General features: G+C 44.1%; 1 long non-coding RNA gene across 2 annotated transcripts; it reads left to right on the forward strand.

Annotated features, from left to right (window-relative positions):
- Positions 1-399: 399 nt before the first annotated feature.
- LOC108203981 (uncharacterized) lies at positions 400-3,691 on the forward strand. Of its 2 annotated transcripts, XR_001803588.2 has the most exons (3): positions 510-2,036; positions 2,182-2,278; positions 3,284-3,691. It is a non-coding gene; the product is annotated as an uncharacterized LOC108203981 (long non-coding RNA). The 2 variants fall into 2 exon arrangements; XR_001803587.2 differs by having other exon boundaries at positions 400-2,278.
- Positions 3,692-27,248: the final 23,557 nt, after the last annotated feature.

Consider the following 27,248-nt stretch of genomic DNA (forward strand, 5'->3'; position numbering starts at 1 on the left):
TTTAATCAATTTTGAATAACTTTTTTTTGTCGTTACACCGCGTCTACTCAGAGAATGCCTCTGTTCATCGGGCTTGGGCAAAAGCCTAAGCCTAAAACATGGCAGAGAGCCAGAGACTACGATCCACGCATCTTTTTAATATTTTATATATATAATATAATTTTAAAATTATATCATAATATAAAATAAAATTAAAATATAATATATAATATATTATCATATATAATATATTACAATATATAATTTATGTTATATTATTATATTTTTAAATTTATATTATATATAATAGAATTTTAAAAATATATTATAATATATAACATTAATAAAAATATATAACACACGATATAGATTTAAACTATTTTTATATGACCCTATTGTACAGACGTTAACATATTTTGATTTCGATTGCGATTTTTGTCATATTAAAAAATAATTAAAAAACTTATTTTTTAATTATTTTATTGAACTAAACATATGAAGTTTTATTAGATATATGTAGTCCGTAGTACAGTACAATCGGAGTTAAAAAAAAAAAAGCAAAGAAATAGAGCAGCGAGGGTCTGGAAATGAAAAGGGGAATTAGGGTTTGAGAGTGGGATGGCGTCGCTGATGAGTTGCAGCAAGTAATAGCAGGATCGTTGTTTTTTGTCGTCGTTAGTGACTTGTGTATATGTGTGTGTTTGTTTCTTGTGTGTGTGCTTGTTGGTGAGTTTCGTTGAGGGCTGGATGCAGGGGTTTGTGTGTATGGCGGTGGTGGCGATTGGCTTGTTTGGCCGGTGGGACGGTGGCGATGATCGCTTGTGGCTGGGTCGGGGATGAACGGTGTTGCAGGAGGGATGGAGGTCGTGGAGGGGTTTGTAGGTGTGGCTGTTGGCATATATAAGGAGAAGGAAGGCTGGTGGTTGGCTGATGCTGGTAATACGGGCGGCTGGGGGGAGGAGGCCGAGACGGAGATGGAATCGATTGTGGGTTACCATGTAATCAGGCCAGGTTTCATTTACCCTTAAAAGGTTTGTTTAATTCCATAGGCATTATCGAAACCTGTGATATCCACAACGAGCACAAGGTGTTTGACAAATCGCATAGCTGAAGTAACAAATATCACTCTCGCAATTCGCATTGTAAAAACAAAGCAGAAGAGCAGAGTAGATCAGAGCGATGTGGCACTTCGTTGTCTCATCTGCTTTTTTCCCCCAAATCATCTCCTCTACTTACTCCGGTATGAGATCTCCTCATTATATCTTTTTTATTATTTGTTTTCTTCGCGCTACCTATCTGTAAATAACTAGTTGCTATTTATCTGTTTTATGCGGTGATAGTCGCTGAATGTAGTGAATAGGTCAGTGCTGTTTACTGTGTTTTTCAGCTTATGATTGTTACTGAATTTTGTGGAAAATGATATAAAATAAAGCTGTCTTGTCTAATAAATGCATACAAGTATTGTGTGTCAGTGTATGTGGCGTTTTAATGATATTTATGTGATATTATTTGCTGGAGTTGCATCTACAAAATTCTTGTGGTTCACTGGGGTTTATGATTTCCTGACTTAGAACTCTATGAGTCTGAGTTCCTGCGTTTGTATGCCTTGTACTAATGTACTTTGTAGCAGCAAATCTCGAGCCGGATACGAATCACAATAGCTTCCACTCGGAACAAAACTTGGCCGCTTGATGTTGCTCAAGAGCTCAAGGCCTATAATCGAGATGGAGTGTATCAGGAACATGGGGATTCTCTTAGCATTGGCTGATGAACCACTTGTGGTTAAGTTCCACAAGGTGTATCAGGGCTGAAGCTGATGTGTGATGGATTGTCAAATGGCTGAGGCATCCACTACTTCACTTTCTCTCTTCTTGTAGTATTGTTTACAATGTTTTGATTCCATTCCTTCCGCATCAAAATTTTCCCTGATGTCACTTTGAAGCACGAAAAAAGGACAGTGTATTGCTGAGAAGGTAGATAGGTTGCGAGAACTTGAAGCATTGTCAGAAATGAATCTCAAGACACTGTTAACAGGAGAATTATAATCAGAATGACTTGTTAGTCTATTACTTTAATTATAATGCTGTTTCACAACTTTATTAGAAGTTGCATGATATTGAAAAGACAAGAAGAGTGTACTTATTATTTGTTTGGTATTTTTTGGCTGCTTAACATATTTTTTTTTTCATTTTTCTTATTCAGGACTCGTAGGAAGAAGTCACTGACCTGCCTGTTAGGTCCATAGCACATGATTCTTCTAGCTTCTCAGCGGTGGCGTTGTAACTACTCATTCTTTAAGGTAAAGCCTTTCTATGATTTTTGTTTCAATTTTATGTATAATTCAAAACTTTAAATAAAAAAACCTAAAAAAATATCTTTGCCACGAAAATATGTTCATGATAAAAATAGTTAAAGTAATAATGGTTTTTGCTCCCAACAAAATTAAAATAAAGCTCAAGCAGCCAACCAAGAATTAAATAAAATGCCTTTGTTGATTCGATTGGTTCCACTTTGTAGGAGCAGTCTGCAGAGGTTATATTGCCATCATACATTCGATTGTACATGTTTTTATATCATTAAAGGTTCTGATGTTACATATGATCAAAATACATGCAACCACAGGATGCTGTTTCATGACTCATGACCACCTTTTTTGAACCTTTTAAGACAATGGTGTATCTCTATAGCCTTTTCTTATTCCTTTTTGTCATCTAATGCTCCTAATATAGGTCTGTGTAAATACATGTTAGAATATATTGTGTAATCCAGAACAAAGGCGTCTTATGACTGGATTATGCAAATAATCAAAATGTTCTGTAGTTTTTTCTAAAGTGTATGTCACTACTGAAGCACTCTTGAAGCTCTTTATGCAAATAATGAACCAAAACGTTCCTGAGTGGCTTTGTGCTTGACTCAGTAAGAACTTGGCTTGGAATTTGGGGGTTAACTTATAACCAGGCCAAGCTTGGTCAGGCTAAATTTCTACTCAAAAGCTCATGAGCAAATTTGATTTAAATGTTAATAATGTGTATAATTGTGTACACAACATATCAATTAATTTAAGAAATTTTCTATTGAGTACCCAGCAGTATAAGGTATACAGGTATTTGTATAGCATGGGTGCCATCATTGCTTTATATATCTAGCACTGGTTAATATTATGTCTGCACTATACAAATTATGGATTTGTTCTTCTGGTATTGTGTGCTACACAGACACATTTGCAAAATTATTGAATTCTTTTGAAAGGTTTTTGTTTTTGTAGCAGTGATGTACAAGTAATCAGATACTTGAATTCATACAGATATAATTTTAAGTGAGTTTGACTGAGGAACAGAGGTCACGTGCACAGTTGTTAAAAATTGCTATGCAGCTTTGGTATTTCCTCGCTCCCTGCCTCATAGTGCAAATTTGTGTCTCTTTACTGGCGGAGTACCCCCACAATTGTCTGTTAGAGGTGATTTTTGTTCGAAGCTGGGAGCTTGGATATGGAGTTTGTGGTGTCTTGCTGGGGAGTGCTGATGGTTTTAGCAGAGTTTATTTTACCTTTTTTTATGCTTGTAATTTTATTAGGACTTATTTCTTTTGTAGTTTCCTTTGTAGTGGTTTCTTGGAGCTTGTTCTAAGAAATCTTTTGTTGGACCTGAGAGTAGTCTTCTCTCTTGGTTGTATCTTTTGTTTAATTTATAAAATTCAATGTTTTTTTGGATTCTGAATGATCGTTACAATTATTATTTTTTGATATTTTCTGTGTTGTTAAAGCAAGACAAGGATAAATAAAAACTGATTTTTTTTCAAAAAAAATACAACTTTAAGTGTCGGCATTTAACATAACCGACGCAGTAGGTCAGACCAAAAGCGTCGGCAGTTTCCAAAACCGACGCTTTAGGTCGAACCAAAAGCGTCGGCACTTTCCATAACCGATGCAGTAGGTCAACCAACAGCGTCGGTGTTTCTCAGAACCGACGCAGTAGGTCATACCAACAGCGTCGGCTATCCTTAAGACCGACGCATATGTAACTCTTCTGCGTCGCCAAATTAACCGACGTTAAAGGACTATACTTTTAGTGTCGCCTACATATACTACGCCACTTAACCGACGCTAAAGAGATATTTTAACCGACGCTAAAGAGATATTTTAACCGACGCTAAAAGCTATTTTTGTACTAGTTATGGTTGATTTTTTATAAATGTTTAAGTAAAGAGCTATGAATAGTGATGATATATATTTTGTTTATAGTGGCTTGCATGAGTCCGAAATTTTTTGAGTGGGTCAGATGAGATTTTTTGACGAAATGGGTGGGCAGTTTGATATAAAACCCTTAGATTATTTTGAGCTAATCAAAATACATTTGATAAAATGATAAATGGGCGTATGTGTTAAGAGAATTTGGCAAAATTCTCCAAGTACAGATCCGTAGTTGCGCCCTACTTGCCACTGTGGTCAGCATAAGGGGCAATTTTGTCTTTTGACAAGTTGCGCCTAATGCACCACTGTGTATATATGTGTGGATTTTCAGAATTTTTGGCCAAGTAAGGGAAGTTGCGCCTCAATAACACTGGTGTGTCTATGAAGGGCAATTATGTCTTTTCACTTGTTGCGCCCGGAATGCTGCACTGTGTCAACTAGAGGGTCATTTTGGTCATTGACCAACTTGCGCCCAAGTGTATACATATGTACACTGTGGTTGCGAGTTTCTGAGGCCAAGTACATGGACTTGCGCCTCTGAACTCTCTTTGTATGTATAAGGGGCAACTTGGTAATTAACCAAGTTGCGCCCGGTTCTTGTGTATACATTAGTGATACACTTAGTAGTATTCCCCTCACTTCTCATTTTCAAACCCTTCAGCATATACACACACGAAAACAGATATATACACACTGATTAAAAGCTCTCGAACTCGGCCATTTTAAATCGAACACAACACCCACAGATCTTGCCCATTTGTTGTTTTAAGACTAGTTTTGGAATCCCCGAGTCGAGAGCCTTCTCTTCAAATTAAAAAATCAACGATCCGTCGTTATTTTTCGAGAGGGTTTCTCGAAACTATTCAACTTCTAGGCTCGATTTTTACGTGTTTTAAGTGTCGAAAATTTGCGAGACCGATACCATTATTCTTAGAATTTCAAGAGGAACAACATATTGTAATTTCATCGAAATCTGAAATTCTTGAATTTAGGGTTTTACGGAGCGTATTTAATTAATTATTTTCGTAACAAAAGTGGTTATTTGTCCATGATTTTTCGTGAAACGAAATTTTTAATCATTTTTAATTTTAATTAAAAATGGCTGCAAATTTTGATATTCCGAAGACAAATTACACAATTGTGGAAAATAATAATTTAATTACACAAGCAAATTATCGACGCTGGGTTCGATATATGTCTGAGTTTTCATTTGCTAGGTTTTCTATGACTGAGTCTGTTATGCTTAACAAATCTCTTCTTCGAGATTTTATCTCTTCTATTTCTGTGGTAAATGAAGAACAGGTACTTGGAATCAAGTGTGTCATTCAGGGACGAACACTTATGATTACTGAACAAACCCTGAATACCGCTCTTCAACTACCCACAGAGGACTTTGAGGAAGTACCAGACATAGCTGAAAGAATGAGTTTCTTCTACGCCATTTACTGTCAAAGGGGAAATGATGGAGAACTACCATCAAAGCTGTTTGTCAGACACCTGCCAAGGGAATGGAATTTCTTCTTTAATTCCATTTCCTATGTGTTTGCACCCAAGACTGGTGGATTCCATGGAATTACTACATTCAATCAGGAGATTGGCATTGCCATAACTCAGAATACAAGGATAAACCTGGGTCACTTGATAATGGGAGCTTTCCAGGACTCTCTGAGAAAAGCCAGACACGTGCTCATATATCCTCGATTCTTCCAAATTGTGCTGAATCAAGTGCTAACCCCAGCTGAGCTTGCTGTTTATCCAAATGCAGACAATATTCTATATTGTTTGATGACTTATAGAGTCATTCTTATGCTGGAACACCATCAGAACTATCCCAACAATGAACAAGTGGTTCTCCCTGAGGCTATGCAAGCATTTCTTAACGATCAGAATATGCCTCTACCACCAGTTCAACCTGCTGTTGATGAGATGGTTGCTGAAGAAGTTCCTGAACAACAAGCAGAGCCTGAACCTGAACCTGTTATTCAAATGGAAATGCCTGAGGCTCAGAATGCTGAAGTGGAGCAAGAGGAGATTGTAGTGGAGGATGCTGCAGAAGACTCCTCTGAACATGAAGTTCAATCTGAAGAAGGAGAGGATTCTATGCAGGACAACACCACTGATTCTGAGGATGAATTGGAGGTCCCTGTCCAATCCACTGAAGCTGCAACCAATCAAAATGAAATGCTGGATATTGATGAACTCTTCTCAAATACCTACAATCCAGTACTTCAATCAGGTATGCCTACTCCTAATCCTGATAATCTTCCATTTAGTGCACCTGAAGATTGGATTCAAAACTTACTGGATCTCAATCCACTCACTTCACTCTCTGCACATGCCAGTGAATTTGCAAAAACACAAATTCATAACCCCAACATCTTTACCCAAACACTTGTAGCAGAATAATCTCAACCCCTTAGCCAAACAAAAACTGTTTCTGAGCGCGAGGGAGAAAGTTCCTCTAGTGCACCACATAAGGAAGATGTTTATGATTCTGTAGCTCTGTCTCCTAGTCAAGTCAGGAGAATAGAACCTGAGGCATCTGCAGTACTGTCTATTTTTTCACCACCTCAGCCAAATACTATTTCAATGCACAGTGAGGTTGCACACACATATGAAGAATTGACGGTAGCTAACACTTTGTCGTCCACATCAGGGATAGACACTGTTGTTTTAGATCCTATTCAGGGTCAAGTGCCTTCACCGGCTTCCGGGGGAAACTTTGGTGATTTGCCACAATCTCCACCTTTTTCTACCCCCCTGGGAGGAACATTTCCAGATCCCTCATGGGACTCTTTAGCTCTCGAAGGTGAACGGCAATATGGTTCTGAGCCCTTCATATCAGGAAGTGTGCCAGTTACCGAGGACTTGTCACAAAGTCTTTCGCCATCAGTGGCAGTTGTGGGAAACCAGGGTGCTTCGCCTATTCAAGGATCACATCCTTCGAGCCCTTTGCCTACCCACCCTGAGATTCCAGATCAGGATCCACTTAAGGACTCACTACTTTCGAGTAGTCGGCAACTTGATTCTTATGACTATGATTCATCTGACGAGGAAACTGAGACGAAGGCTCACGAACCCTCATTGCACCTTCTGTGACCTCTCTAGAAGAGGCTAAGAAGATTTCTTCTGCAGGTACATCAACTCTGGATGCTGGAACCTCAGTGAGTGTGAGCGAAACACCAACAGAACTCGATAAACAGAATCCCTCTGCCAAACTGAGTGTTACATCTATGAGTGAACGAGAGAAACACCTACAAAACGATCTAGTGAGAACCCTACAACTCAACCTACATTTGACACAACTAATCCAACTGTATCCGTGACGGAATTTGAAGCTTTAAAATTTAAAGTTCAACACTTAGAAGCTGAGAATCTTTTTCTCCGGGAGGAGTTAGTTGAATTGAAATCTACAATGGAGCAAAGGCTGGCTACTCTCGAGGCTAAGCTGCTGGCTTCTCAACTTTCAAGAGAGGATTACTCAACTGATGGGGAGAGAGCAGTGGAAAAAGCACGAGGAAAGAGGGTGATCACTGGAGTATCTGAAGAGCTTATTGACTCTGAAAAGAGGGTGATCACTGGAGTATCAGAAGAGCTTATTGACTCTGCTCTTTAAGGACAATCAAGCTATGACCATGATGAGTATATTCTTGAGTTTGTGGACAATGATCGGGTGATTAGGATGGTTGGAGCTGATGATGATCTAGAGGAAGGAGAAATCCCTCAACTCAATGAAGTCTTTGCTAATGAACTTGCATATCATAATGATATTTTCCCTGCTGAAGAGTATGAAATTGCAAATCCTCAGGACATTGCTGAAGTCTCCAGAGAACATGTTGAGGAAAGGAGAGCAAGGGAAAAGTTAGGAAATCAAAGACGGATTCGAAGGGAAAGGAGGGAAGCCAACTTGCATAAAGAAGGAGAAGAATGGGATGCTCCCAGGGCTGTGTTTGATTTTCCAGAGGACAATCAGGAGAATAATGATGCAGCAGTGAAAGATATCTTTGATTCTTTCAAGAACAACTACAAGGATCTACGTGATTATCATGAGGTATTAAATGATATCATCTCTACTGTATCTATTTCTGCTCTTCCTAGATGAGGATGGATGGTGAATATCTCATTTGAACTTCAAAGAGAAGGCCATGGACTCAAGCATGTGTCCAGTCAGTTCCTTAGATATCTCTCTCCTACTGAATTGTTTGTGGTAAGAAACAAGATAATCTCAACTGGCAGAAAGCATAATGAAGTTTTCAGAGACATGGTGGAAGAATGGATCATTGATATTGGGGTTGAAATTCATGACAAGCATTCAGTTATCAAATATTTCAAGGATGGTATGATTTAGAGTATTGGGCTTACTGATGAAGCATTATCTACTTACTCTCCTCGAATACTGAAGTATCTGGAAGCTGAAGTGAGAAAGAAGTGTTCTAGGACTAGTAAAGGAAGACTAACTAATGAATTGCTATATGCTTATCGTCTGAACTTTGCGGCTATTAGAGACTTGTATTTATCTACAATCAACCGTCAGCAACCATATCCATTGCCACAACTTAATCCTTAAATCCTTGAAACCCCTAATGAGCATGTTGTTTCTTACAATCCAACCTCCATTAAATTCAAGAAGAAGAAAGATTCTGAAGCTACAGCTATACCACTTGAAGATATTGGAACATTCTCATCAAAGAGAATTACTCGAGCAGTTGGTGCTGTTAAGTGGTCTGTGGTTAAGGAAGACAAAGGTATACTCAAGAAACTGCTAGATCTTCTGGAAATAAGGAAGTCTGTAGAGACTGTTCACAACACCTCGAGAGTTCATGCTCATCCATCAAGGGTCATCATGAAAATCGAAGGCATGAAACTTAATATCACTTTCAAGAAATTGAAGATGATGGTCCATATACAGACTTTGGAAAAGATGAAGAAGAATCTTGAGCAACAACCACCTGAGAATACATTGGAGCAAGTGGCACTGAGTACAATAACTGCCAGTCACTCAGAAGAAGGAAGAAGATGCTACAAAGAGAAGAGCTGAGCAGTATCTCATCAATTCAAGAGCCAAGAAACCAAAGAAGAATTAGTTCAGTCTAGAGGTACTATGGCTACTTGTATTTACTTAAGATTTTTGGAAATTGTAAGATATAATCCAGAATGTCCTTAGTATTATTTCCTGTTTTAATTAGTGTGCTTTTTCTTGTGTCAGTTGAGTTATCCTCTTAAAGGATTTGCTTGTCGAACTCGAACAAACAAATAGGGGGAGATTGTAAAGCATAATGTAACCTGTAATGTAATTACGATAACTCAACACAACAAAAGGACAAGAAACAATACGTAAGTATAATACAAGAATCTACAGGTTGGAGAGCTGATACGAAAAGACAAAGACAATCAAGATATCTAAGACGAACATCCGTCCACTGAAAGAAGTTCATTAATATGTTCAAGCCTCGGTGAAGAATAAAGCTCAATCAGTTTCTCCTATCAAAGATTGCTTGATGATCAAGTATCAAAGACCAGAAGATTCCAGTATATCCATTTTGATTATTTATAATCAAATTTATCGAAGCAACATCAAACCCGGAATGATTGATCAAGTATATTATCAAGCAAAGGATTCAAGGAATCATTTCAGTTCGAGTCGTTCGTGAACCAGACCAGTGCACAGGACGTCAGGACGTACGAAAGTATTCAGTGGATTCGATCAACGAATTAATTGATCAAGTCAATCAAGCAGTTCCAGTTGCATCATCAAGAATTGAATTTATATATATATATACACACACACATACTATTAATTGGAATTTACTTGATAGTATAATAATTCAAGAAATTCATAAAACAATTAATAATATATATATATATATATATATATATATATATACATATCTATAATATAAATTTCTAAGTGAAAGTTTGACTAAGTCAAACTTGCGCCTACATGTGTAGTATGGCGCAAGTTCACTTGTGAACTTAGAATAATTCTAAGTCCCATACACTGGTACACTGTATGACCCTTGGCGCAACAAGAAGTCAAAGCGCAACTTGCCTCAGTCAAAGGAGAGACAACAGGGGAATTCCCCACTATATAGGCGCAACTTCATTTGACTTAGAATTATTCCAAGTACAATCATCTCTTCACTCTGTGGCGCAACTATGGTCAAGCGCAAGTCTTGACCTGGTCAAAGCACGAGGTTTGACTAGTGCAAACTCCCCACTTCGAATTTTTTCTAAGTCATCATACAGTGGAACACTGTGAGGCACAACTTTGTCCTAGCGCAGGGTTTGACCAAGTCAAAGCGCAGCTTTGACTTTGGCGCAAGTTCACAATACATATGTATATATATATACATATGTGTATTTGGCTCAAGTTTAAGTTTTATTTTGGGCAATTCATATTTAACTAACCACAGTTAAATATGAATTCGTCCAGGACGAACTCGTTAACCATGGTTAGATGTTGAAGCCTATAAATAGAGCTTTGTAGTTTCATTTGAAACTAACTACACACTTTGTAAGTGCACACACTATACACATTCTCTAGAGCTAAGTTAGAATATCGATTTAATCAAGAGTTTGTATTTGAGTGGTTGTAGTCTCTGCAGGACCTGTCAGCACGGTTTGACTAGTGTCAAACTCCCCACTTCGAATTTTTTTCTAAGTCATCATACAGTGGAACACTGTGAGGCACACTTGTCCTAGCGCAGGGTTTGACCAAGTCAAAGCGCAGCTTTGACTTTGGCGCAAGTTCACAATACATATGTATATATATATACATATGTGTATTTGGCTCAAGTTTAAGTTTTATTTTGGGCAATTCATATTTAACTAACCACAGTTAAATATGAATTCGTCCAGGACGAACTCGTTAACCATGGTTAGATGTTGAAGCCTATAAATAGAGCTTTGTAGTTTCATTTGAAACTAACTACACACTTTGTAAGTGCACACACTATACACATTCTCTAGAGCTAAGTTAGAATATCGATTTAATCAAGAGTTTGTATTTGAGTGGTTGTAGTCTCTGCAGCCGACATACGTGTTGGAATTTGTAGCACCCGATAATTATTTCTAATATAAGAATATTCCCCGACTTGCTGGAGTTGTTTGATTACGATTGATTTAAAGGACTTAAACAGAATTATTCCGCAATTGAATTAATCGAAGAAATTGGTATAGACGTATTCAACCCCCCCTTCTACGTCTGATTGGACCTAACACAGCTCAATAAGAACTTTAATGAGTTCTTAATCTTGTATGGGCCTAACTCTATACAACGTCATGGTTAACAATCTAATAAGTACTATACCATACCATATGTACTCAGTATTCCCGCTTACAGCAGGGTCTGAGGAGGATAAAATGTACGCAGTCCTGCCCCTACGCTTAAAAGTATAAAGTTAGTTTCCGTGAAGACCCCCGGCTTGGTGCATAATAAATAAAATAGTGTGTGATACGATATAAATATAATACCTTAACCCATGGTCTTTTTCACATGGGACTAACCTTCGCCCATGATTTTGTTACATGGGACTTACATGTGACGCAAAGTCCTCCACCAATTGAATGATTTGAACGCTTTTTGGAAGTTGATAACTTGAAAATAGACTCCGTCTTGAATATGATGTTAAATGAAACCAACACGCATGTGCCAGAGGAAATTTATGATTTCCTGATAAGTACATGGAAAACACAAAAGCCGTGATGGTAAACAATACTGACCAACCAACTAGTTCAATGGTTACAATGTACCAATAGCCAGACGGTTAATTACTCAAAAACTAATGAACACATGATAGACGATATCAGTATATAAACGCCATATCAAACTCTGATCTTCATATGCCGCTTCATCAATAATCTAATCACCAAATATTTGTAACGAATTTAAAGATGTGTCGCTCAAAAAGATAGGAACTGTAGTAACTTTGAATTCCTTAGACTAATCATGAAAGTTCACTTCAAAGAAGATGTTTCGGTTGAAAACGGTTATCACAAGGATGTAGAGATTAACGATCTCATAAATGATTTATTTAAATATAATCTTTTGATTTATTTTTGAAAATTTATAATTTGGTTATAAGAAAAACTATATTAAAATATAATTATTAAGATATTAGCTTTATGGTTTTACTTATTTCACAAATGTGGATATGAATAAATAAAAATAATACTCTATACTTTCCATTATGTAGTGTTATAATTAAATACAAACATATATCTACGTAATATTATATATTAAATAAGATAATTGGCTCAACCATTTTTTTTAAAATTTCCACTTTAGCATTAAAATGTATAACCCAAGGAGGGAAGTATGTGTGAAGTTATTTGTAGAGGATGATGGAGACAATGGGATGAATTGATTCAATAACATAAAAATAACATGTTTTATTGTTTTAACAAACAGTGTCGATTAGATAGATGATGAACTCAATTTATACATGGTGACACTCATGACGATATTGTGACTCCTCAACAAAGAGAATGTGTTGGAAAACTAATAAAAACGTATTAGGATGGTTTGGCTTCCCTTAGGCCAAAATGAGCATTCATGGAAGTTCAATAGCTTTGGTCGGATAAGCCTTTTAAGTGCTAAATTAAAGCAGGTCAATGTAGTAGAGTACACACTCTCAGTGGAGGGTGCTGAGCCTATAGTGATAACAATAATAATGTTTCCTGGAAGCCAGGCATAATTGGGCTTTTCCTCTTTGGGCGAGGAAGATATCTTATGGGCGAGGACATTCAATAAAGGGCGAGGACCCCTTGAAGACGGCCTGCAAGATACTGGGCCATGGGCCCTGACACATGCCAATAGACGAGGACGCCCATTGGGCGAGGGCTCTCATATAAAGCGAGAACTCCTTGGAGACCAGGGCCGCCAGCCATTAGGCTGCGGGGTTTGACACATGCCAAGGACGAAGGTCCATATAGGGCGAGGACCCGTCCGATGACCCGGATCCATCTGTTACTGGGCCTTTGTTCCAAGGATAGTACTGATGGCGAGGACCACACAGTGGGCGAGGACGATCCTAGAGAGTAGGCCTTCCCTTTAATTAAGGCGAGGTTTGCGCAATCATCTGCCGAGTTGATATTTGGCCATAACAACTACCCCCCAAGCCCTTGAAGAATAAGTGCGAAAGGGTTTAAAGAAGCATTGGGCGAGGAAGATGGTTAGTGCTCGCCTGTTACTGCTCGTCATATATCAAAATTTTTGTCTTGGCTCATAGAATCCTGTAAAAATGGCGAAAAAATCATATTAACTTCCTAGGAGACTCCAAAAGGATTCAAGAGTCGTGCCTCGAAGCGTGAGAAAACTGGCCAATCGCATGTTGCCACGTGTCTCTGGAAGCTGTCCTCCTCCTGCTTCTATATAAAGCGAACCTCTCTCCTTCATTTCTCACCATACACACACGAAGTGCTGCTGGATTATTCTCTTCAACTAATAGCATCAGGCGACACTTTTCTCAAATCCTCGCACCTTCTACTTCTTACGAAAATCTCATGTACGCATGTCCTTCTACTTACTTTTTTACTTCGATTTTCTTTATCCATATATGCATCTTAATCACGACTTAGGTGTCTAGGGTTTTCCCAGTATTAACAGAAGCGTTAACGTGAGAGTCAGAGTAGTTAAAGGCGACGACTCCGTTAAGTCGAGAACCTTGTATTTGCTTAGGGCGAGGACCTATTATCAGCGTCGTCTCCCTTTATTCCCTTTATTTCTTTTTCTTCCTTCTTTGTAGCCTTTTATCAAATAGCCCCATTGATTCCATTCTCGCCATCTCTCTTTCAGATGACGAACTCTCACCAGTCTCCCCTCAATGACGATGACCGGGCCTATTCATGGCCGCCCATTGACGTTGATCCTAATGTCGATGAAGGTCTGAAGGAAGCTTTGTTGAGGGCCCATCAGGACGAGGCTGGCCCTTCTCATCGGCCAGATCCGCTCGAAGTACATAGCATCTCTTCAGGCGATGAAGAGAGTGTTTATAAGCCACGGAGGGATGATGACTCCTTTGATTCACTACTTAGAGATTTAGATCAACCCGAGCCTTCTCGCCCTATCTTGGGAATTGGAAAAGGAAAACAATTGAGGATCTGCCGAGATATTTATCATGATCTTCCTGAGGGCGAGGAAGAAGACGAGGGCGGAGATGAAGATGAGGGCGAGGACGAGAACAGGGATGAAGATCGTTGGTCCAATCGCAGGGAATCCTCTTCTGAGGGCGAGGATGATGAAAACACCATATCTGCCTCGCCTATCCGTTATGCGATGGAATGCCCCTCACCTCTCAATAACCCGTATATTCCTGAGACCTACGACCATGACTATGACTTCGATTTTGAGGAAGGTGTTCCGGAAAAGGGAAGGAATAGGCATCGCAACGTTAAAAAAACAGTAACTTGTGCGGGCCTTTCTTCACAGATTTCCTCGGACGAGATAATGTGGATGATCGAATATTAAAACCTTCAAGGGAGATGGTACCGTCCCTACCGTTTCATGAGAATGCACAGATTCAATTTCGAAGGCCCCCCCTGTCCTCGCATGGTGCTGACTAACAGGTTAGTCGAGCTTGGATTTGGATGGCCCATGTATCCTTGGCTGTTAAAGTTAGTGAATCATTATCGCGTCGCCCCAATCCAAGTAGGCCCAAATAGTTGGATGCTCGCCATTGGTATATATATCATGTATCGTCGCCTTGGCTACCCGGAGTCTTCTATGCTTGAAATGGACCATATTCTTTCTTTAAGGAAGACAGGCGGCGACTATGGTTTCTTTTACCTTACCCTCCATCCTTGTCACCACAGGAAAGGTTTCTCATCCGGGAAGCCCAGCAACATGAAATTCTGGAAGCAAGATTACTTCTATCTCTATGACATTCCTCACCAAAGGGTTTCTTTCAACCTTTATCCTTGTAAGTGACTTCCTTCTCGCCTTCTGATACCTTTCTCGCCTAGTACCTATACTTAACTTTACTCTTCTGTAACTCCTGTCAGTATATGTCTTTTTCTATTTATAACCCGTTCCTCGCCTAATGTTTGCACTTAATTTCTTTTCAGGAAAAATGGCTGAACTCCTTTTCGGTAATAACCCATTTGCTAGTGGGCGAGTCCCGGTTTCCCAGCCTCGCACAACCATCTATGTAATTGCGACCCCTACTCCTCGTCAGATCTATACCATCCACCTGATAAAGACTTGAGGGCGAGGAACAAGCCCAAACGGGGGAATGAGGAGGAAGCTACTGCCTCGAAAAGAAACCAACGAAGGGCGATGAATCAACTCCCAGTGCCGTTTCTATTCCCTTCAGCATCTTGGCTGAAGACAATTATAATTCCGAGGACGTCAAGATCTGGTCGTCGAAGAAAGCTAAGGAAGCTGAGCATGGCTTCAAATTAGGTCTGGGCGAGGCCTTTTTCCAGGGACTAAACGTTCTCGCCACCAAAAATGCTCATATAGTTGAGTTGACAAAGGCGAATACTGAATTGAAGAGGGAAGCTGCCTCGTCTTCTGACAAACTGAAAGAGCTCCAAAAAAAATATAAGGATGATATGAAGACGAGGGATACCCAAATCAAAAACTTTCAAAACACGCTTAATGAGCTCACTGAGTCCTCGAATACAGCTGCCAATCTCGCCAACTCTACCATCGTAGGTGTTCAGTCTGAGCTTGAAGGGGAGAGAGCCTCGAAATCCAAGGAGCCGAGCGATGCCTACCGCCTTGGGTTCTTGGAATATCTTATCAACTTCTTGGCCGCAGACCCTGATTACGACTGGTCAACGTTCATCGCCCCTTCTACTCCTGCTTATATGGCGAGCTTCAACGCGACCAGGGTTGCAGACATAGAAAAGGCGAGGACAAAGCTCTTGGCGAAGATTCAATCTGAAAAGGAGGCTCTAGCCAAGAGAGGTGGCGACACTACCCAGGGCGAGGCAGGGGACAAGGGCGATGGCGAGGCCACCACCACTGATCAGCTGAAAAAATCAACTTTTTATTTTTATTCGTTTTAAGTAAATTTAGAGTGCGGGCCCTCCGTAATTGGCTTCGCAGTTGTATATGAATTATTACTTTGTTGTTTTGCACTTTTAATTTATCCTACTTCATCGTTTTCGCCATCAACCCTACTTGGGGGAAACTAACAACCTATGGGATTGTAAGCACCTCGTCTACTTAAATCCCAGGCATCCAAGAAGGTGAGTCGTCTCCCTCCACCTTACTTGGGGAAAAACTAATAACCTCTGGAACAGTAGGGACCTCGTCTACTTAAATCCCAGGCATCCAAGAAGGTGGGTCGTCGCCCTCCATTCTACTTGGGGAAAACTAACAACCTCTCGGACAGTAGAGACCTCGTCTACTTAAATCCCAAGCATCCAAGAAGGTGGGTCGTCGCCCTCCACCCTACTTGGGGAAAACTAACAACCCCTGGGACAGTAGGGACCTCGTCTACTTAAATCCCACGAATCCAAGAAGGTGGGTCGTCGCCCTCCACCCTACTTAGGGATAACTAACAACCTCTGGAACAGTAGGGAAATCGTCTACATAAATCTCAGGCATCCAAGAAGATGGGTCGTCGCCCTCCACCCTACTTGGGGAAAATTAACAACCTCTGGGACAATAGGGACGTCGTCTTCTTAAATCCCAGGCATCCAAGAAGGTGGGTCGTCGCCTTCCCCCCTACTTGGAGAAAACTAACAACCTCTGGGACAGTACGGACCTCGTCTACTTAAATCCCAAGCATCCAAGAAGGTGGGCCGTGGCCCTCGATCCTACTTGGGGAAAACTAACAACCTCTGAGACAGTAAAGACCTCATCTACCTAAATCCCAGACATCCAAGAAGGCGGGTCGTCGCACTCCACCCCACTTAAGGAAAAACTAACAACCTCTGGGACGGTAGGGACCTCGTCAACATAAATCCCAGACATCCAAGAAGGTGGGTCGTTGCCCTCTACTCTACTTGGGGAAAAACTAACAACCTCTAGGACAGTAGGGACCGCGTTTACTTAATTCCCAGGATTCCAAGTAGGTGGGTCATCGCCCTCCACCCTACTTGGGGAAAACTAACAACCTCTGGGACGGTAGGGACCTCGTCTACTTAAATCCCAGGCATCCAATAAGGTGGGTCGTCGCCCACCACCCTACTTGGAGAAAACTAACAACCTCTGGGACAGTAGGGACCTCGTCTACTTAAATCCCAAGCATCCAAGAAGGTGGGTCGTCGGCCTACACCCTACTTGGGGAAAACTGACAACCCCTGGGACAGTAGGGACCTCGTCTACTTAAATCCCAAGAATCCAAGAAGGTGGGTCGTCGCCCTCCACCCTACTTGGGGAAAACTAACAACCTCTGGAACAGTAGGGAACTCGTCTACTTAAATCTCAGGAATCAAAGAAGGTGGGTCGTTGCCCTCCACCCTACTTGGGGAAAAGTAACAACTTCTGGGACGGTAGAGACCTCGTCTACTTAAATCCTAGGCATCCAAGAAGGTAGGTCGTCGCCCTCCACCCTACTTGAGGAAAACTAACAACCTCTGGGACGGTAGGGACCTCGTCTACTTAAATCCCAGGCATCCAATAAGGTGGGTCGTCGCCCTCCACCCTACTTGGGGAAAACTAACAACCTCTGGGACGGTAGAGACCTCGTCTACTTAAATCCTAGGCATCCAAGATGGTAGGTCGTCGCCCTCCACCCTACTTGAGGAAAACTAACAACCTGTGGGACGGTAGGGACCTCGTCTACTTAAATCCCAGGCATCCAATAAGGTGGGTCGTCGCCCTCCACACTACTTGGAGAAAACTAACAACCTCTGGGACAGAAGGGACCTCGTCTACTTAAATCCCAAGCATCCCAGAAGGTGGGTCGTGGCCCTCGACCCTACTTGGGGAAAACTAACAACCTACGGGACAGTAAGGACCTCCTCTACCTAAATCCCAGACATCCAAGAAGGCGGGTCGTCGCAGTCCACCCTCCTTAGGGAAAAAGTAACAACCTCTGGGACAGTAGGGACCTCGTCTACTTAAATCCCAAGCATCCAATAAGGCGGGTCGTCGCCCTCTACCCTACTTGGGGAAAAAACTAACAACTTCTGGGACAGTAGGGACCTCGTCTACTTAAATCCCAAGCATCCAAGAAGGTGTGTCGTCGCCCTCCTCCCTACTTGGGGAAAACTAACAACCTCTAGGACATTAGGGACCTCGTCTACTTAAATCCCAAGCATCCAAGAAGGTGGGTCGTCGCCCTCCACCCTACTTGGGGAAAACTAACAACTTCTGGGATAGTATCCCAGGATTCCAGAAGGTGGGTCGTCGGCCTCCACCCTACTTGGGGAAAACTAACAACCTCTGAAACAGTAGGGACCTCGTCTACGTGAATCCCAAGCATCCAAGAAGATGGGTCATCGCCCTCCACCCTACTTGGGGAAAACTAACAACCTCTGGGACACTAAGGAACTCGTCTTACTTAAATCCCAAGCATCCAAGAAGGCGGTTCGTCACCCTCTACCCTACTTGAGGAAAAACTAACAACCTCCAGGACAATAGGGACCTCGTCTACTTATATCCCAGGCATCCAAGAAGGTGGGTCGTCGCCCTCCACTCGACTTGGGGAAAACTAACAACCTATGGGACAGTAAGGACCTCCTCTACCTAAATCCCAGACATTCAAGAAGGCGGGTCGTCGCACTCCACCCTCCTTGGGGAAAAAGTAACAACCTCTGGGACAGTAGGGACCTCGTCTACTTAAATCCCAAGCATCCAATAAGGCGGGTCATCGCCCTCCACCCTACTTGGGGAAAAAACTAACAACTTCTGGGACAGTAGGGACCTCGTCTACTTAAATCCCAAGCATTCAAGAAGGTGGGTCGTCGCCCTCCTCGCTACTTGGGGAAAACTAACAACCTCCAAGACACTAAGGCCCTCGTCTACTTAAATTCAAGACATCCAAGAAGGTGGGTCGTCGCCCTCCTCCCTACATGGGGAAAACTAACAACCTCTGGGACAGTAAGGACCTCGTCTACTTAAATCCCAGGCATCCAATAAGGTGGGTCATCGCCCTCCACCCTACTTGGGGAAAACTAACAACCTCTGGAACAGTAGGGAACTCGTCTACTTAAATCTCAGGAATCCAAGAAGGTGGGTCGTTGCCCTCCACCCTACTTGGGGAAAACTAACAACTTCTGGGACGGTATCCCAGGATTCCAGAAGGTGGGTCGTCGGCCTCCACCCTACTTGGGGAAAACTAACAACCTCTGAAACAGTAGGGACCTCGTCTACGTGAATCCCAAGCATCCAAGAAGATGGGTCATCGCCCTCCACCCTACTTGGGGAAAACTAACAACCTCTGGGACACTAAGGAACTCGTCTTACTTAAATCCCAAGCATCCAAGAAGGCGGTTCGTCGCCCTCTACCCTACTTGAGGAAAAACTAACGACCTCCAGGACAATAGGAACCTCGTCTACTTATATCCCAAGCATCCAAGAAGGTGGGTCGTCGCCCTCCACTCGACTTGGGGAAAACTAACAACCTCTGGGACCGTAAGGACCTCGTCTACTTAAATCACAAGCATCCAAAAAGGTGGGTCGTCGCCCTCCACCCAACTTGGGGAAAACGAACAACTTCTTGGACGGTAGGGACCTCGTCTACTTAAATCCCAAGCATCCAAGAAGGTGGGTCGTCGGCCTCAACCCTACTTGGGGAAAACTAACAACCTCTGGGACAGAAGGGACCTCGTCTACTTAAATCCCAAGCATCCAAGAAGGTGGGTCGTGGCCCTCGACCCTACTTGGGGAAAACTAACAACCTATGGGACAGTAAGGACCTCCTCTACCTAAATCCCAGACATTCAAGAAGGCGGGTCGTCGCACTCCACCCTCCTTGGGGAAAAAGTAACAACCTCTGGGACAGTAGGGACCTCGTCTACTTAAATCCCAAGCATCCAATAAGGCGGGTCATCGCCCTCCACCCTACTTGGGGAAAAAACTAACAACTTCTGGGACAGTAGGGACCTCGTCTACTTAAATCCCAAGCATCCAAGAAGGTGGGTCGTCGCCCTCCTCGCTACTTGGGGAAAACTAACAACCTCCAGGACACTAAGGCCCTCGTCTACTTAAATTCAAGACATCCAAGAAGGTGGGTCGTCGCCCTCCTCCCTACATGGGGAAAACTAACAACCTCTGGGACAGTAAGGACCTCGTCTACTTAAATCCCAGGCATCCAATAAGGTGGGTCATCGCCCTCCACCCTACTTGGGGAAAACTAACAACCTCTGGAACAATAGGGAACTCGTCTACTTAAATCTCAGGAATCCAAGAAGGTGGGTCGTGGCCCTCCACCCTACTTGGGGAAAACTAACAACTTCTGGGACGGTATCCCAGGATTCCAGAAGGTGGGTCGTCGGCCTCCACCCTACTTGGGGAAAACTAACAACCTCTGAAACAGTAGGGACCTCGTCTACGTGAATCCCAAGCATCCAAGAAGATGGGTCATCGCCCTCCGCCCTACTTGGGGAAAACTAACAACCTCTGGGACACTAAGGAACTCGTCTTACTTAAATCCCAAGCATCCAAGAAGGCGGTTCGTCGCCCTCTACCCTACTTGAGGAAAAACTAACGACCTCCAGGACAATAGGAACCTCGTCTACTTATATCCCAGGCATCCAAGAAGGTAGGTCGTCGCCCTCCACTCGACTTGGGGAAAACTAACAACCTCTGGGACCGTAAGGACCTCGTCTACTTAAATCACAAGCATCCAAAAAGGTGGGTCGTCGCCCTCCACCCAACTTGGGGAAAACGAACAACTTCTTGGACGGTAGGGACCTCGTCTACTTAAATCCCAAGCATCCAAGAAGGTGGGTCGTCGGCCTCAACCCTACTTGGGGAAAACTAACAACCTCTGGGACAGAAGGGACCTCGTCTACTTAAATCCCAAGCATCCAAGAAGGTGGGTCGTGGCCCTCGACCCTACTTGGGGAAAACTAACAACCTATGGGACAGTAAGGACCTCCTCTACCTAAATCCCAGACATTCAAGAAGGCGGGTCGTCGCACTCCACCCTCCTTGGGGAAAAAGTAACAACCTCTGGGACAGTAGGGACCTCGTCTACTTAAATCCCAAGCATCCAATAAGGCGGGTCATCGCCCTCCACCCTACTTGGGGAAAAAACTAACAACTTCTGGGACAGTAGGGACCTCGTCTACTTAAATCCCAAGCATCCAAGAAGGTGGGTCGTCGCCCTCCTCGCTACTTGGGGAAAACTAACAACCTCCAGGACACTAAGGCCCTCGTCTACTTAAATTCAAGACATCCAAGAAGGTGGTTCGTCGCCCTCCTCCCTACATGGGGAAAACTAACAACCTCTGGGACAGTAAGGACCTCGTCTACTTAAATCCCAGGCATCCAATAAGGTGGGTCGTCGCCATCCACCCTACTTGGGGAAAACTAACAACCTCTGGAACAGTAGGGAACTCGTCTACTTAAATCTCAGGAATCCAAGAAGGTGGGTCGTTGCCCTCCACCCTACTTGGGGAAAACTAACAACTTCTGGGACGGTAGAGACCTCGTCTACTTAAATGCTAGGCATCCAAGAAGGTAGGTCGTCGCCCTCCTCGCTACTTGGGGAAAACTAACAACCTCCAGGACACTAAGGCCCTCGTCTACTTAAATTCAAGACATCCAAGAAGGTGGGTCGTCGCCCTCCTCCCTACATGGGGAAAACTAACAACCTCTGGGACAGTAAGGACTTCGTCTACTTAAATCCCAGGCATCCAATAAGGTGGGTCATCGCCCTCCACCCTACTTGGGGAAAACTAACAACTTCTGGGACGGTATCCCAGGATTCCAGAAGGTGGGTCGTCGGCCTCCACCCTACTTGGGGAAAACTAACAACCTCTGAAACAGTAGGGACCTCGTCTACGTGAATCCCAAGCATCCAAGAAGATGGGTCATCGCCCTCCACCCTACTTGGGGAAAACTAACAACCTCTGGGACACTAAGGAACTCGTCTTACTTAAATCCCAAGCATCCAAGAAGGCGGTTCGTCGCCCTCTACCCTACTTGAGGAAAAACTAACGACCTCCAGGACAATAGGAACCTCGTCTACTTATATCCCAGGCATCCAAGAAGGTAGGTCGTCGCCCTCCACTCGACTTGGGGAAAACTAACAACCTCTGGGACCGTAAGGACCTCGTCTACTTAAATCACAAGCATCCAAAAAGGTGGGTCGTCGCCCTCCACCCAACTTGGGGAAAACGAACAACTTCTTGGACGGTAGGGACCTCGTCTACTTAAATCCCAAGCATCCAAGAAGGTGGGTCGTCGGCCTCAACCCTACTTGGGGAAAACTAACAACCTCTGGGACAAAAGGGACCTCGTCTACTTAAATCCCAAGCATCCAAGAAGGTGGGTCGTGGCCCTCGACCCTACTTGGGGAAAACTAACAACCTATGGGACAGTAAGGACCTCCTCTACCTAAATCCCAGACATTCAAGAAGGCGGGTCGTCGCACTCCACCCTCCTTGGGGAAAAAGTAACAACCTCTGGGACAGTAGGGACCTCGTCTACTTAAATCCCAAGCATCCAATAAGGCGGGTCATCGCCCTCCACCCTACTTGGGGAAAAAACTAACAACTTCTGGGACAGTAGGGACCTCGTCTACTTAAATCACAAGCATCCAAGAAGGTGGGTCGTCGCCCTCCTCGCTACTTGGGGAAAACTAACAACCTCCAGGACACTAAGGCCCTCGTCTACTTAAATTCAAGACATCCAAGAAGGTGGGTCGTCGCCCTCCTCCCTACATGGGGAAAACTAACAACCTCTGGGACAGTAAGGACCTCGTCTACTTAAATCCCAGGCATCCAATAAGGTGGGTCGTCGCCATCCACCCTACTTGGGGAAAACTAACAACCTCTGGAACAGTAGGGAACTCGTCTACTTAAATCTCAGGAATCCAAGAAGGTGGGTCGTTGCCCTCCACCCTACTTGGGGAAAACTAACAACTTCTGGGACGGTAGAGACCTCGTCTACTTAAATGCTAGGCATCCAAGAAGGTAGGTCGTCGCCCTCCACCCTACTTGAGGAAAACTAACAACCTCTGGGACGGTAGGGACCTCGTCTACTTAAATCCCAGGCATCCAATAAGATGGGTCGTCGCCGTCCACCCTACTTGGGGAAAAAACTAACAACTTCTGGGACAGTAGGGACCTCGTCTACTTAAATCCCAAGCATCCAAGAAGGTGGGTCGTCGCCCTCCTCCCTACTTGGGGAAAACTAACAACCTCTAGGACATTAGGGACCTCGTCTACTTAAATCCCAAGCATCCAAGAAGGTGGGTCGTCGCCCTCCACCCTACTTGGGGAAAACTAACAACTTCTGGGACAGTATCCCAGGATTCCAGAAGGTGGGTCGTCGGCATCCACCCTACTTGGGGAAAACTAACAACCTCTGAAACAGTAGGGACCTCGTCTACGTGAATCCCAAGCATCCAAGAAGATGGGTCATCGCCCTCCACCCTACTTGGGGAAAACTAACAACCTCTGGGACACTAAGGAACTCGTCTTACTTAAATCCCAAGCATCCAAGAAGGCGGTTCGTCGCCCTCTACCCTACTTGAGGAAAAACTAACAACCTCCAGGACAATAGGGACCTCGTCTACTTATATCCCAGGCATCCAAGAAGGTGGGTCGTCGCCCTCCACTCGACTTGGGGAAAACTAACAACCTCTGGGACCGTAAGGACCTCGTCTACTTAAATCACAAGCATCCAAAAAGGTGGGTCGTCGCCCTCCACCCAACTTGGGGAAAACTAACAACTTCTGGGACGGTAAGGACCTCGTCTACTTAAATCCCAAGCATCCAAGAAGGTGGGTCGTCGGCCTCAACCCAACTTGGGGAAAACTAACAACCTCTGGGACAGAAGGGACCTCGTCTACTTAAATCCCAAGCATCCAAGAAGGTGGGTCGTGGCCCTCGACCCTACTTGGGGAAAACTAACAACCTATGGGACAGTAAGGACCTCCTCTACCTAAATCCCAGACATTCAAGAAGGCGGGTCGTCGCACTCCACCCTCCTTGGGGAAAAAGTAACAACCTCTGGGACAGTAGGGACCTCGTCTACTTAAATCCCAAGCATCCAATAAGGCGGGTCATCGCCCTCCACCCTACTTGGGGAAAAAACTAACAACTTCTGGGACAGTAGGGACCTCGTCTACTTAAATCCCAAGCATCCAAGAAGGTGGGTCGTCGCCCTCCTCGCTACTTGGGGAAAACTAACAACCTCCAGGACACTAAGGCCCTCGTCTACTTAAATTCAAGACATCCAAGAAGGTGGGTCGTCGCCCTCCTCCCTACATGGGGAAAACTAACAACCTCTGGGACAGTAAGGACCTCGTCTACTTAAATCCTAGGCATCCAATAAGGTGGGTCGTCGCCCTCCACCCTACTTGGGGAAAACTAACAACCTCTGGAACAGTAGGGAACTCGTCTACTTAAATCTCAGGAATCCAAGAAGGTGGGTCGTTGCCCTCCACCCTACTTGGGGAAAACTAACAACTTCTGGGACGGTATCCCAGGATTCCAGAAGGTGGGTCGTCGGCCTCCACCCTACTTGGGGAAAACTAACAACCTCTGAAATAGTAGGGACCTCGTCTACGTGAATCCCAAGCATCCAAGAAGATGGGTCATCGCCCTCCACCCTACTTGGGGAAAACTAATAACCTCTGGGACACTAAGGAACTCGTCTTACTTAAATACCAAGCATCCAAGAAGGCGGTTCGTCGCCCTCTACCCTACTTGAGGAAAAACTAACAACCTCCAGGACAATAGGGACCTCGTCTACTTATATCCCAGGCATCCAAGAAGGTGGGTCGTCGCCCTCCACTCGACTTGGGGAAAACTAACAACCTCTGGGACCGTAAGGACCTCGTCTACTTAAATCACAAGCATCCAAAAAGGTGGGTCGTCGCCCTCCACCCAACTTGGGGAAAACGAACAACTTCTGGGACGGTAGGGACCTCGTCTACTTAAATCCCAAGCATCCAAGAAGGTTGGTCGTCGGCCTCAACCCTACTTGGGGAAAACTAACAACCTCTGGGACAGAAGGGACCTCGCCTACTTAAATCCCAAGCATCCAAGAAGGTGGGTCGTGGCCCTCGACCCTACATGGGGAAAACTAACAACCTACGGGACAGTAAGGACCTCCTCTACCTAAATCCCAGACATTCAAGAAGGCGGGTCGTCGCACTCCACCCTCCTTGGGGAAAAAGTAACAACCTATGGGACAGTAGGGACCTCGTCTACTTAAATCCCAAGCATCCAATAAGGCGGGTCATCGCCCTCCACCCTACTTGGGGAAAAAACTAACAACTACCCTAAACCCTAAACCCTAAACCCTAAACCCTAAACCCTAAACCCTAAACTAACAACTTCTGGGTCGAGGGCCACGACCCACCTTATTGGATGCCTGGGATTTAAGTAGACGAGGTCCCTACTGTTCCAGAGGTTGTTAGTTTTCCCCAAGTAGGGTGGAGGGCGACGACCCACCTTATTGGATGCCTGGGATTTAAGTAGACGAGGTCCTTACTGTCCCAGAGGTTGTTAGTTTTCCCCAAGTAGGGGGAGGGCGACGACCCACCTTCTTGGATGTCTTGAATTTAAGTAGACGAGGGCCTTAGTGTCCTGGAGGTTGTTAGTTTTCCCCAAGTAGAGTGGAGGGCGACGACCCACCTTCTTGGATGCTCGGGATTTAAGTAGACGAGGTCCCTACTGTCCCAGAAGTTGTTAGTTTTTTCCCCAAGTAGGGTGGAGGGCGACGACCCGCCTTATTGGATGCCTGGGATTTACGTAGACGAGGTCCCTACTGTCCCAGAGGTTGTTACTTTTTCCCCAAGGAGGGTGGAGTGCGACGACCCGCCTTCTTGAATGTCTGGGATTTAGGTAGAGGAGGTCCTTACTGTCCCAACGGTTGTTAGTTTTCCCCAAGTAGGGTCGAGGGCCACGACCCACCTTCTTGGATGCTTGGGATTTAAGTAGACGAGGTCCCTTCTGTCCCAGAGGTTGTTAGTTTTCCCCAAGTAGGGTTGAGGCCGACGACCCACTTTCTTGGATGCTTGGGATTTAAGTAGACGAGGTCCCTACCGTCCCAAAGGTTGTTAGTTTTCCTCAAGTAGGATGGAGGGCGAAGACCTACTTTCTTGGATGCCTAGGATTTAAGTAGACGAGGTCTCTACCGTCCCAGAGGTTGTTAGTATTCCCCAAGTAGGGTGGAGGGCGACGACCCACCTTATTGGATGCCTGGGATTTAAGTAGACGAGGTCCCTACCGTCCTAGAGGTTGTTAGTTTTCCTCAAGTAGGGTGGAGGGCGACGACCTACCTTCTTGGATGCCTAGCATTTAAGTAGACGAGGTCTCTACCGTCCCAGAAGTTGTTAGTTTTCCCCAAGTAGGGTGGAGGGCAACGACCCACCTTCTTGGATTCCTGAGATTTAAGTAGATGAGTTCCCTACTGTTCCAGAGGTTGTTAGTTTTCCCCAAGTAGGGTGGAGGGCGACGACCCATCTTAGTGGATGCCTGTGATTTAAGTAGACGAGGTCCCTACCGTCCCAGAGGTTGTTAGTTTTCCTCAAGTAGGGTGGAGGGCGACGACCTACCTTCTTGGATGCCTAGCATTTAAGTAGACGAGGTCTCTACCGTCCCAGAAGGTGTTAGTTTTCCCCAAGTAGGGTGGAGGGCAACGACCCACCTTATTGGATGCCTGGGATTTAAGTAGACGAGGTCCTTACTGTCCCAGAGGTTGTTAGTTTTCCCCAAGTAGGGTGGAGGGCGACGACCCACCTTATTGGATGCCTGGGATTTAAGTAGACGAGGTCCTTACTGTCCCAGAGGTTGTTAGTTTTCCCCATGTAGGGAGGAGGGCGACGACCCACCTTCTTGGATGTCTTGAATTTAAGTAGACGAGGGCCTTAGTGTCCTGGAGGTTGTTAGTTTTCCCCAAGTAGCGAGGAGGGCGACGACCCACCTTCTTGGATGCCTGGGATTTAAGTAGACGAGGTCCCTACTGTCCCAGAAGTTGTTAGTTTTTTCCCCAAGTAGG

This window comes from Daucus carota, chromosome 2 (assembly GCF_001625215.2).
Source record: "Daucus carota subsp. sativus chromosome 2, DH1 v3.0, whole genome shotgun sequence".
NCBI classification, from domain to species: domain Eukaryota; kingdom Viridiplantae; phylum Streptophyta; class Magnoliopsida; order Apiales; family Apiaceae; genus Daucus; species Daucus carota.